Source organism: Callithrix jacchus, chromosome 5 (genome assembly GCF_049354715.1).
Source record: "Callithrix jacchus isolate 240 chromosome 5, calJac240_pri, whole genome shotgun sequence".
Classification (NCBI taxonomy): Eukaryota; Metazoa; Chordata; class Mammalia; order Primates; family Cebidae; genus Callithrix; species Callithrix jacchus.
This window is the reverse complement of record NC_133506.1, coordinates 146,160,493-146,169,386: the sequence shown is the minus strand read 5'-3', so window position 1 is coordinate 146,169,386 and position 8,894 is coordinate 146,160,493. Positions and strand designations below refer to the sequence as shown.

Genomic DNA, 8,894 nt, shown 5'->3' with positions numbered 1-8,894 from the left:
TTTTCCATGGAATCTCTGTGGCGTCATGATCTACACAGTTTTCTGGCCCAGCAACTTGAGTGTCAATCTTCGGCACCTCCTCTCTCACCTCCCACACCTTATAGCCATCTGTGAATGTTTACTGAGTGTCTACTGTGTGCCAGGCACTTGTCTAGGCTCAGAAGGCATAGAGATGAACAGACTTATGGAGCTTCTGCTCGGAGGGCAAATAAGAAAATACCACTTTAGTATGCAGTGTTTTTAAAAAACAGGCAGTGTGATATATAGACTTGCTGAAGGTTACTTTAAACCGTGTGGTCAGAGGAGGCCTCTTGGAAGATGTGACATTTAATCTGGGATTTGATAAGAAGCAATCAGTCATGCGAAAGTTTCCAGGCAGTGCAGCCAAGATTGGGGAAACAGCCTGGACAAAAGCTCTAAAGTAGGAACAAGCTTGTGTGGTTCAAAGAGCAGGAAGAGTGTGAATGTGGCTGGAGCTCACAGCGAAGAGCGAGATGAGGCCAGAGAAGAAGGTAGGAGTGGAGTCTCCAGGGCCTGGGAGCCCCAAGCAAAGACTTTGGATGGTACCTTCAGAGTGTAAGCTTTGATCTCTCGTCTCCATCCCCCCTGCCCTTTTAGCCTGACCAACCACCATCTCTCACTTGGGCTATTACAGCTGTCTTCTACCCAGACTCCCTCCTCCACCTTTGCCTCCTCTGATCCAGTTTCTATATAAACACCAAAGTGATCTTTTGAAAAGGATGCACTGCAGTACTTTAGTGTATTCAACATCTTTTCCAACCTCCTCCCAGTGTGGCTTTCTCTCCAGCAAAGGCTGGAAAGGTGAGGACTGTATTTCCTAGACTCCATAAACTGTAGATTCCAACTTAGGCTCTGCTTAAGGCAGACGTAGGTGATCTGAGCTAGCGCAGAGCGAGGCAGGGAGAGGTGGCAGGGTGCAGGTGTTCACTTCTGCAGGTGGTTCCAGCAGGTGCAGGTATAGGGGCTGTGGCTCTAGCAGGTGCAGGTCTAATGAGTTTGGCTCTAGTAGACATGGGTCTAGGAGGTGTGGTTTCAGCAGGTGTGGGTCTAACAGGTGTGGCTTCAGCAGGTGTGGGTCTGGCAGATGTAGCTCCAGTAGGAGTGCGTCTAACGGGTATGGCTCCAGCAGGTGTGGGTCTAACAGGTGTGACTCCAGCAGGTGTGGGTCTAACAGGCGTGGCTCCAGCAGGTGTGGGTCTAACAGGTGTGGCTCCAGCAGGTATGGGTCTAACAGGCGTGGCTCCAGCAGGTGTGGGTCTAACAGGTGTGGCTCCAGCAGGTGTGGGTCTAACAGGCGTGGCTCCAGCAGGTGTGGGTCTAACAGGTGTGACTCCAGCAGGTGTGGGTCTAACAGGCGTGGCTCCAGCAGGTGTGGGTCTAACAGGTGTGGCTCCAGCAGGTGTGGGTCTAACAGGTGTGGCTCCAGCAGGTGCAGTGCAGATCTGGTTTCAGCCGTGGCCTGTGGAAGGTGGATTGCTACCTGTACCTTGTGCTCTGAGGCCAGCAGGTGTAGCTCATCTTCTGATTCCCCAGCTTCCTCACTGAAGCAGAGGTAGTGGCTCCCCTGGTGGGTGAGCTCTGCTGCGATGTTCTAGGAATCCCTCTTTGAGACCCAGGACATGGCCTGCTCCTCCAGGCCATCTAATGACTTGTAAGCAGATAATTCTCTGTATTAGATACCTTTCTTCTCAAAAAGCAAGAGTGATTTCTTTCATATTTTGTGGAACTCTGAATACAAAGGCCACCCTGATCAAGTCACTTCCTGGCTCATTGACCATAGAATAATACCCAACATCCTTCACGAGCCCATCATCCCTGGATGACTTAGAGCCTGGCCTCCTTTGGGCACACACCACTCCCTTTACTTTTCTGGTGATTCCCTCTCATCATCCAGGTCACAGCCTAATGTCACTTCCCCAGAGAAGCCTCCTTCTATGGTTGCCAAAACCAAGTCCCACAGACTGGGTGGCACCAACAACAGGTATGAGTTTTCTCCTAGTTCCAGAGGCTGGAGGTCCAAGGTCAAGGTGTCAGCAGGGGTGGGTTCCTTCTGAGGCTCTGAGGGAAGGATCTATTCCCACCTACGCTCCTGGGCTTGTAGAAGGCCATCTTCACGTCCACATGGTTTCCTTTCTGTGTGTGCATCTGTGTGTGTCCAAATTTCCCCCTTTCATAAGGACACCAGTCTCAATGGATTAGGGCCCACCCTGATGACCTCACTTAACTGAATCAATCTACCATGACCCTAGTCACAAATTCCAATTCCACTGTCAGGTACTGGGGGTTAGGACTTCACCCGATGAATCCAGGAGGATGGACACAATTCATCCTCTAACAGCCAGGGTCTCAACATCTAACCTCTTGTCAAACTCTGCTTCTTCACCAAAGCAATAAACTTGGTGTGTGGTGGCAGCTGCTGGTTGGTTGACATTTGTCCTCAGCTGGGGAGACTGTGTCAGATGGTCCATCGGTGCTTAGCACAGGGCCTGGGGCAGAGCGAGTGCTCAAGAGGTATTCGTTGGATTTGTGAATGAATGAGTTGAGGAATAAATGATTCTTTCTAATAGCCGATGAATGACCTAAAAGGCCAATGATAAGCAAGAGGCCAAATCACCTGGCGTCCCACATTATAGCTGTTAAAATGTTTCTGAAGACTTTGTGGACAATGTGAGAAAATGCGTATGATCTGACATTGAATGACGTGGTCGAATACAACCGTTTATGGACTATTACATGAAAAAAGAACAGAAAACTGAGAGTCCAGTGTTTAACTCACAAAAACGAACAAAAAATCCCACATAAATTGTAATCAGGTTTTCCACATTAAATGCATTAGTTCTTCTGATTCATTAAACAAACAACTTCATGTCAAAGCTAAAGGAAAATTAGCATCCTTAAAAACTGGGATCCTATGAACTATGCTTTATTCATTTTGGAGTAAAAGATGGGGATGGGAGGAAATGCACAGGGCCTCGCTTCTACTTCTTCGGGAGAATCTCATTTTTAGTAACTCACTTTGCCATTAATAAAACCATGTCTGATCATATGTAAAAATGGTGTTTTTTTGCATATTTGCTCTTTAAAATTTTTTTAAACATTTTTTTTCTGTCTTCAGAGCTAATGCCTGCTCATTAAAACATTAAATATCCCAGCACTTTGGGAGGCCGAGGCGGGTGGACCACGAGGTCAAGATATCGAGACCATCCTGGTCAACATGGTGAAACCCCGTCTCTACTAAAGATACAAAAAATTAGCTGGGCATGGTGGCGCGTGCCTGTAATCCCAGCTACTTGGGAGGCTGAGGCAGGAGAATTGCCTGAACCCAGGAGGCAGAGGTTGTGGCGAGCCGAGATTGCGCCATTGCACCCCAGCCTGGGTAACAAGAGCGAAACTCCGTCTCAAAAAAAAAAAAAAAAAATTAAATATCAAAGTAAAACAAAAATGTAAAGCAACCTAAAATTGTGCCTCAGAGCCATAACCATTAATTACATTTTGGTAATATTCCTCCAGAATTTATTTTAAATGCACAGATATGTATAACACACACACACACACACACACACAAACATTGTGCAGAAATGAATCTGCACTCTATGACAGGCCACAAACTGCTTTTTCATTTGAAGATATTTGTGGCCCATGTCTGATGGCGTGGTCCCTATGCTCCCCTATCCTGCTCTTTTTACCCAAGCAGAGACTCAGATGCAGAATAATCAACCTAGGGTCTGAGAGAAGCAGCAGCGGTACAGGAAGGGGCTTGGCCCTCTTCCCAAAGGCAGAATAAGCAGATCTGGGGTCCCTGACTGGGTCACGCTCTCTGCTGCTCTGTGAGCTGGCTGTCCTTTTTTGTCAGGAAGACCAAGTTTACCACCACGTATGCTGGTGCGGTTGGATGGGCCATGTGTGGCGTCCTGGTTGGGTGGACACTGCCATGTAAGCAGCAAAAGAACAGAGCCAGGGCCGTCCTGCGCTTACTAGAGTTAATTAAAATCCCACCACATTTGCAGAATTCTCTAAAGCTTCCCAAGATTAATGGAGTTATTTCCATTATTCAGAGCTGTGACCAAGTTTGTGAAACTGTATAATATGGTTAAGAACACGGATTAAACATCTTCTAAGGGGGCAATGATGTTGGTATGGGGTGTGGGTTCTGTGTGTGTGTGTGTGTGTGTGTGTGTGTTAGAGAGAGAGAGAGAGAGAGAGACTTGTGCTTTACTAGCAATTTAGTAAATTATATTCTTCATATTTTGTTTTAAACTCATAGTCCTTGTGTGTCCTCAAAATTTCTGAATGATCAATAGACATTGTTTCATGTTTGGTGAGTAAAAAATTTATATATTTGAGAATTTTGATACATCTGAAATATCTGAGTAATATTTTGAGGTGTCTGATGGCGGATAGTGGTTGCTGCCGAGTCTGTAAATGTCTTTCTTCTCTCAAATTTGGAATCACATAAAGCCGAGTTTTAATAAATGCTTCACATTTTTCCCCCCAGATGAACTCTTCCCTGCTCTTTCTGTTTCCTGGCTTCCTCTCTGGTAACAGCATGTCCTGGGAAGACCTCGTGTCACAGTCCCAGGGAATCATGAATTCCACCGCAGTGGAGATGAACAAGGACACCTGGCTTCCAGGAGCAGGAAAACCAACCTCCATAGTGAGGATATTTGCAGTTATTTTTTAAAATTTGAAGTTCTTTGTTTTTTAAAAAATCATCTCATTGTCTCGTATTACAGAATATTGTAAAAGAAAAACTATTAATTATCTCAAACTTTGGACAGTTTTTCCATTAATTTAACAGAGTAACTGCTCACATTCACTCAAGGCAGAGTACAAAATTTAACAGCCGATAATTAGAAGGGGCCCTGGGGAGCATTATTCCTGTCCGTGGTGGCTGTATCATCGATGTTTATTGACTTCACCTTTGAAACTAAGCAAGACACAAACACGTCCTTTTATGTCAGAATTAAATTTGTTTCCAAGCACAGCAGCTGCACATCACTTCACAGAGATGAAGACTTGGGTGGAGCAAGGGAAGAGGAAATGCAAAGAACCTTGACCTTGAAGCTTTGTTCTTGCACGATCGCTGGTGCCTTAGGATGTTGTTTTTCCTGTGGAACTTCCAGGGGGCAGAGAGGAGGGGACTGCTGGTCCATCTCTTGGGTCCCCCGCTCAGGTGGCATAGCCTTATGCCCATTGCTGAGGGGAGAGGGTTCAGGGCTTTCCCAGACAATCTGCACCTCGAGCTGGGGGCATCCACACAATAATAACACAGTGCCTGGCAAACTTGTGGGTGGCTCTGTCACTTGGGGCTAATTAACTTGGAAAATTCTGCGTTTCAGCTGGGTATGGTGGCTCATGCCTGTAATCCCAGCACTTTGGGAGGCTGAAGTGAGTGGATCACTTGAGGTCAGAAGTCTGAGACCAGCCTGGCCAACATGGTGAAATCCTGTCTCTGCAAGAATACAAAAATTAGCCTGGCATGGTGGTGCATACATGTAGTCCCAGCTACTTGAGAGGCTGAGGCAGGAGAATCGCTTGAACCTGGGAGGCGGAGGTTGCAGTGAGCCGAGATCAGGCCACTACACTCTAGCCTGGGCCACAGAGTGAGACTCTTGTCTCAAAAAAAAAAAAAAAAAAAAATTCTGTTTCTAGTTTTTTTTTTTTTTTTTCTTTTTCATGGAATAAGCTCAGGAAACAGAAGCAGATGGAGGTTGGTGTTAGATCCAGCTCTATCCCCACTGCACTCATCACTCTGGATTATATTTTTGTGCTAATCTGTCTTCCCATGAGACAGGGGGACAGGTGGGCCCAAATCTGGGTGGCAGACCCTCAATTGCTACTTCCTGATGAATATGTAAATGAGCCTCTGGGATGCATTTTAGAACATAGAACACCACGGTCTTCAGATGCCTGGCTGAGCAGGGCCTGGTGACTGCTTAACCAGTAGTCAGCTCCTCAAGCCCTTAGGGACATGGCGCTTCCTCAAGGGCAGGATGTGGTGGTGTTTTGCTTCTGTTTTGGGAGGTTATTCTTGTTTCTTTAAAGAGATAGTAAATTCTCTCATGTCAGAGACTGTGGAATGTGCTTCTTTCATGGGAGATGCAGAAAGCTATGAAACAAGCTGCCTGAAGCGGAACTGAAAGGGGACAGGGAGAGATGGGCAGGCAGGAGGAATTTATTTTGTGCTGGCTTGCAAGCTGCAGAGCTCCAGCTTTCCATCCATATTACACTAACTCATCCTCACCTGCCCCCACCCCAAAAGACTCTGAAGACAGTATTATTATGCCCATTTAAAAAATATTAAAAACCAAAGAACAGAAAGACTGTCTCATCCTGGGGCATGGTTATGATGTGGCAAAGCTTGGTTTGAACACTGGTGTGGCCTCGCTAGTCTAGAGTTGTTTGTGCTGAGATGGGACCAGTAAATATGAGGAGACTGATGTATTTTAGTACTAGATTCTAAATGAGTCTTCTCACACATGTGCGTATCACAAAAGATACATCACAGTTGTTGGAATTCCACAATTTGGAAGAAGAGGCAATAACTCCTTAAAGAATTTTTGTATCATTTTATGTCAATAGAAATTTTAAATATTTTAAATATATAACTTACTGTATTCCAGGCAAAATGCTAAGTGCTTTGCATATCTTATCTCATTTAATACACACACATACACACACACACACACACGTGATCCAGTGAGGCAGGTGCAAATATCATCCCCATTTTGCAGATGGTAAAATTAAAGCTAGAAATACCATACAGCCAAGAAAATCTCAAAAAAGAACAAAGTTGGAGGACCCACACTTCCTGATTTCAAAACTTATTACAGAGCTATGCTAATCAAAACTGTGTGGAACTGGCATAAAGATAGACATATAAACTGATGGAATGAAATGGAGAGCCCAATAAACCATTTCTGGTTTATTTGCCATATATGGTTGAATGATTTCAATGAGGGTACCAAGACCGTTCAATGGGGGAAAGGGCAGTCTTTTCAACAAACGATGCTGGGGAAACTAGATATTCACATGCAAAAGAATGATCTTGGAGCCTTACTTAACACCATATGCAAAAACTAACTCAAAGTGAATCAAAGACCTAAATGTAAGAGCTATTACTACAAAGCTCTTATAAGAGAACATGGGGAAAAGCTTCATGATGTTGGATTTGGTAATGATTTCCCTTTTATAACACTGAAGGCTCAGGTTAAAAAAAATAAACAAATTGGACATCATGACAGTTGAATCCTTTGGTGCATCAAAAGTATTTAATAGTGTAAAGGGACCAAAAAAAAGAGTGGGAGAAAATATTTACAAATTATATACCTGATAAGGGATTAATATCCAGAATATACAGAGAACGCCTAAAACTCAACAACAAAAATTCAACAACCCAATTCAAAAATGTGCAAAGGATTTGAAGAGATATTTCATTAAAGAAAATATACAGTTGACCAGCAAGTACATGAAAGCATGTTCAACACCTCTAATCATTAGGCGAATGCAAAGAAAAATGATCACGAGCTAAAACCACACACCTGCTGGGATGGCTAAGAACAACAAAAAAGAAAAGAAAAGAACCAGTGTTGGTGAGCATTTGGAGAACTTGGAACCTTTGTGCCCCGTCGGTGGGAATGGAAATGGTGTAGCTGTTGTGGAAACAGTATGGAGGTTTCTGAAACAATGAAAAGTAGAACCACTATATGATTCAGAAATCCTACTACTGGGTATATTCTCAAAGCAGTGTCTTAAAGAGACATTTTTACACCCATGTTTGTAGCAGCATTATTCACAATACCTAAAACATGGAAGCAACCAACCCACCCAAGTGCTCATCAATGAATGAATGGGTAAAATTCATTCAAAATTCAGAATGTGTACGTATAGAAGGAAATATTACTTAGACTTAAGAAGGAAGGAAATTCTGGCATGGGCCACGACATGATGAATCTTGAGGACATTATGGTAAGTGAAATAAGCCAGTTAAGAAAAGACCAAGACGGAATGACTCCACTTACATGAAGAACCTAGAGTAGTCAGGTTCATAGAGGAGAGAATAGGATGGTGGCTGCCAGGGGCTGGAGGAAGGAGAGGATGAGGGCTGGTTTAATGGCTGTAGAGTTTTAGTTCTGCAAGGTGGAGAGAGTTCTGGAGATGCATGGTAGTGATGGTTGCACAATAATGCGAATGTACTTACATCCACAGAACTGTCCACTTAACAGCGGGAAAGATGGTAACTTTTATGTAATATGTATTTTTACAAAATAAGAAAAGGTTAGGGGAAAAATATGGCTAGTACACAATTTACTCTGTCTTGAACTACTTAACAGTGGAGTTAGGATTTAAAGTCAGGTTTTTCTGATTCCAAAGCTATGCTGGACACATGGAGCATTGTGTTTGTTTGTGTGGCTCACGGTGGCTTGATTGAATATTTTGCCACCCAGGTGGTTATGTGTGTGGCACCTGGCCGTGTGGCACCTGGCCATTTGGTCCCTGGAAAGCAGCCACCTGCAGCTACGGTTGATGCTTCATGCAGAGGGAGAGCAGAGGACCTCCAGGAAGAGCCCGAGGAGCCCCAGAAGAAACCATGGGGATGATGAGATGCGAGGTGAGCACAGAAATGATGATAACCATGAGCATCTGCATTGCTCCAGGACCGCAGAGGAGGGCAGAAGGGGACCTCCCTGGCCCTAGGCTCCTGTCTGCAGCCCAGCCCAGTGCCTCTGCTTCTGCTGCAGGGCAGAAAGAAATTAGGCTCTGGCTGGAAAAATTAGACAAGTGAGATAGAACAAATCCCTAAGTATGCCTGGAAAATTCTACTGGCTAATTAGAAATGCTAAGGATGCTAACAGAGCAGACACAAAGGTCTC

General features: G+C 44.5%; 1 long non-coding RNA gene across 1 annotated transcript; it reads left to right on the top strand.

Moving 5' to 3' along the window:
* Window positions 1-435: 435 nt before the first annotated feature.
* LOC128932292 (uncharacterized) lies at window positions 436-4,789 on the top strand. The gene is made up of 2 exons (XR_008481938.2): window positions 436-512; window positions 4,517-4,789. It is a non-coding gene; the product is annotated as an uncharacterized LOC128932292 (long non-coding RNA).
* The last annotated feature ends 4,105 nt before the right edge of the window (window positions 4,790-8,894 follow it).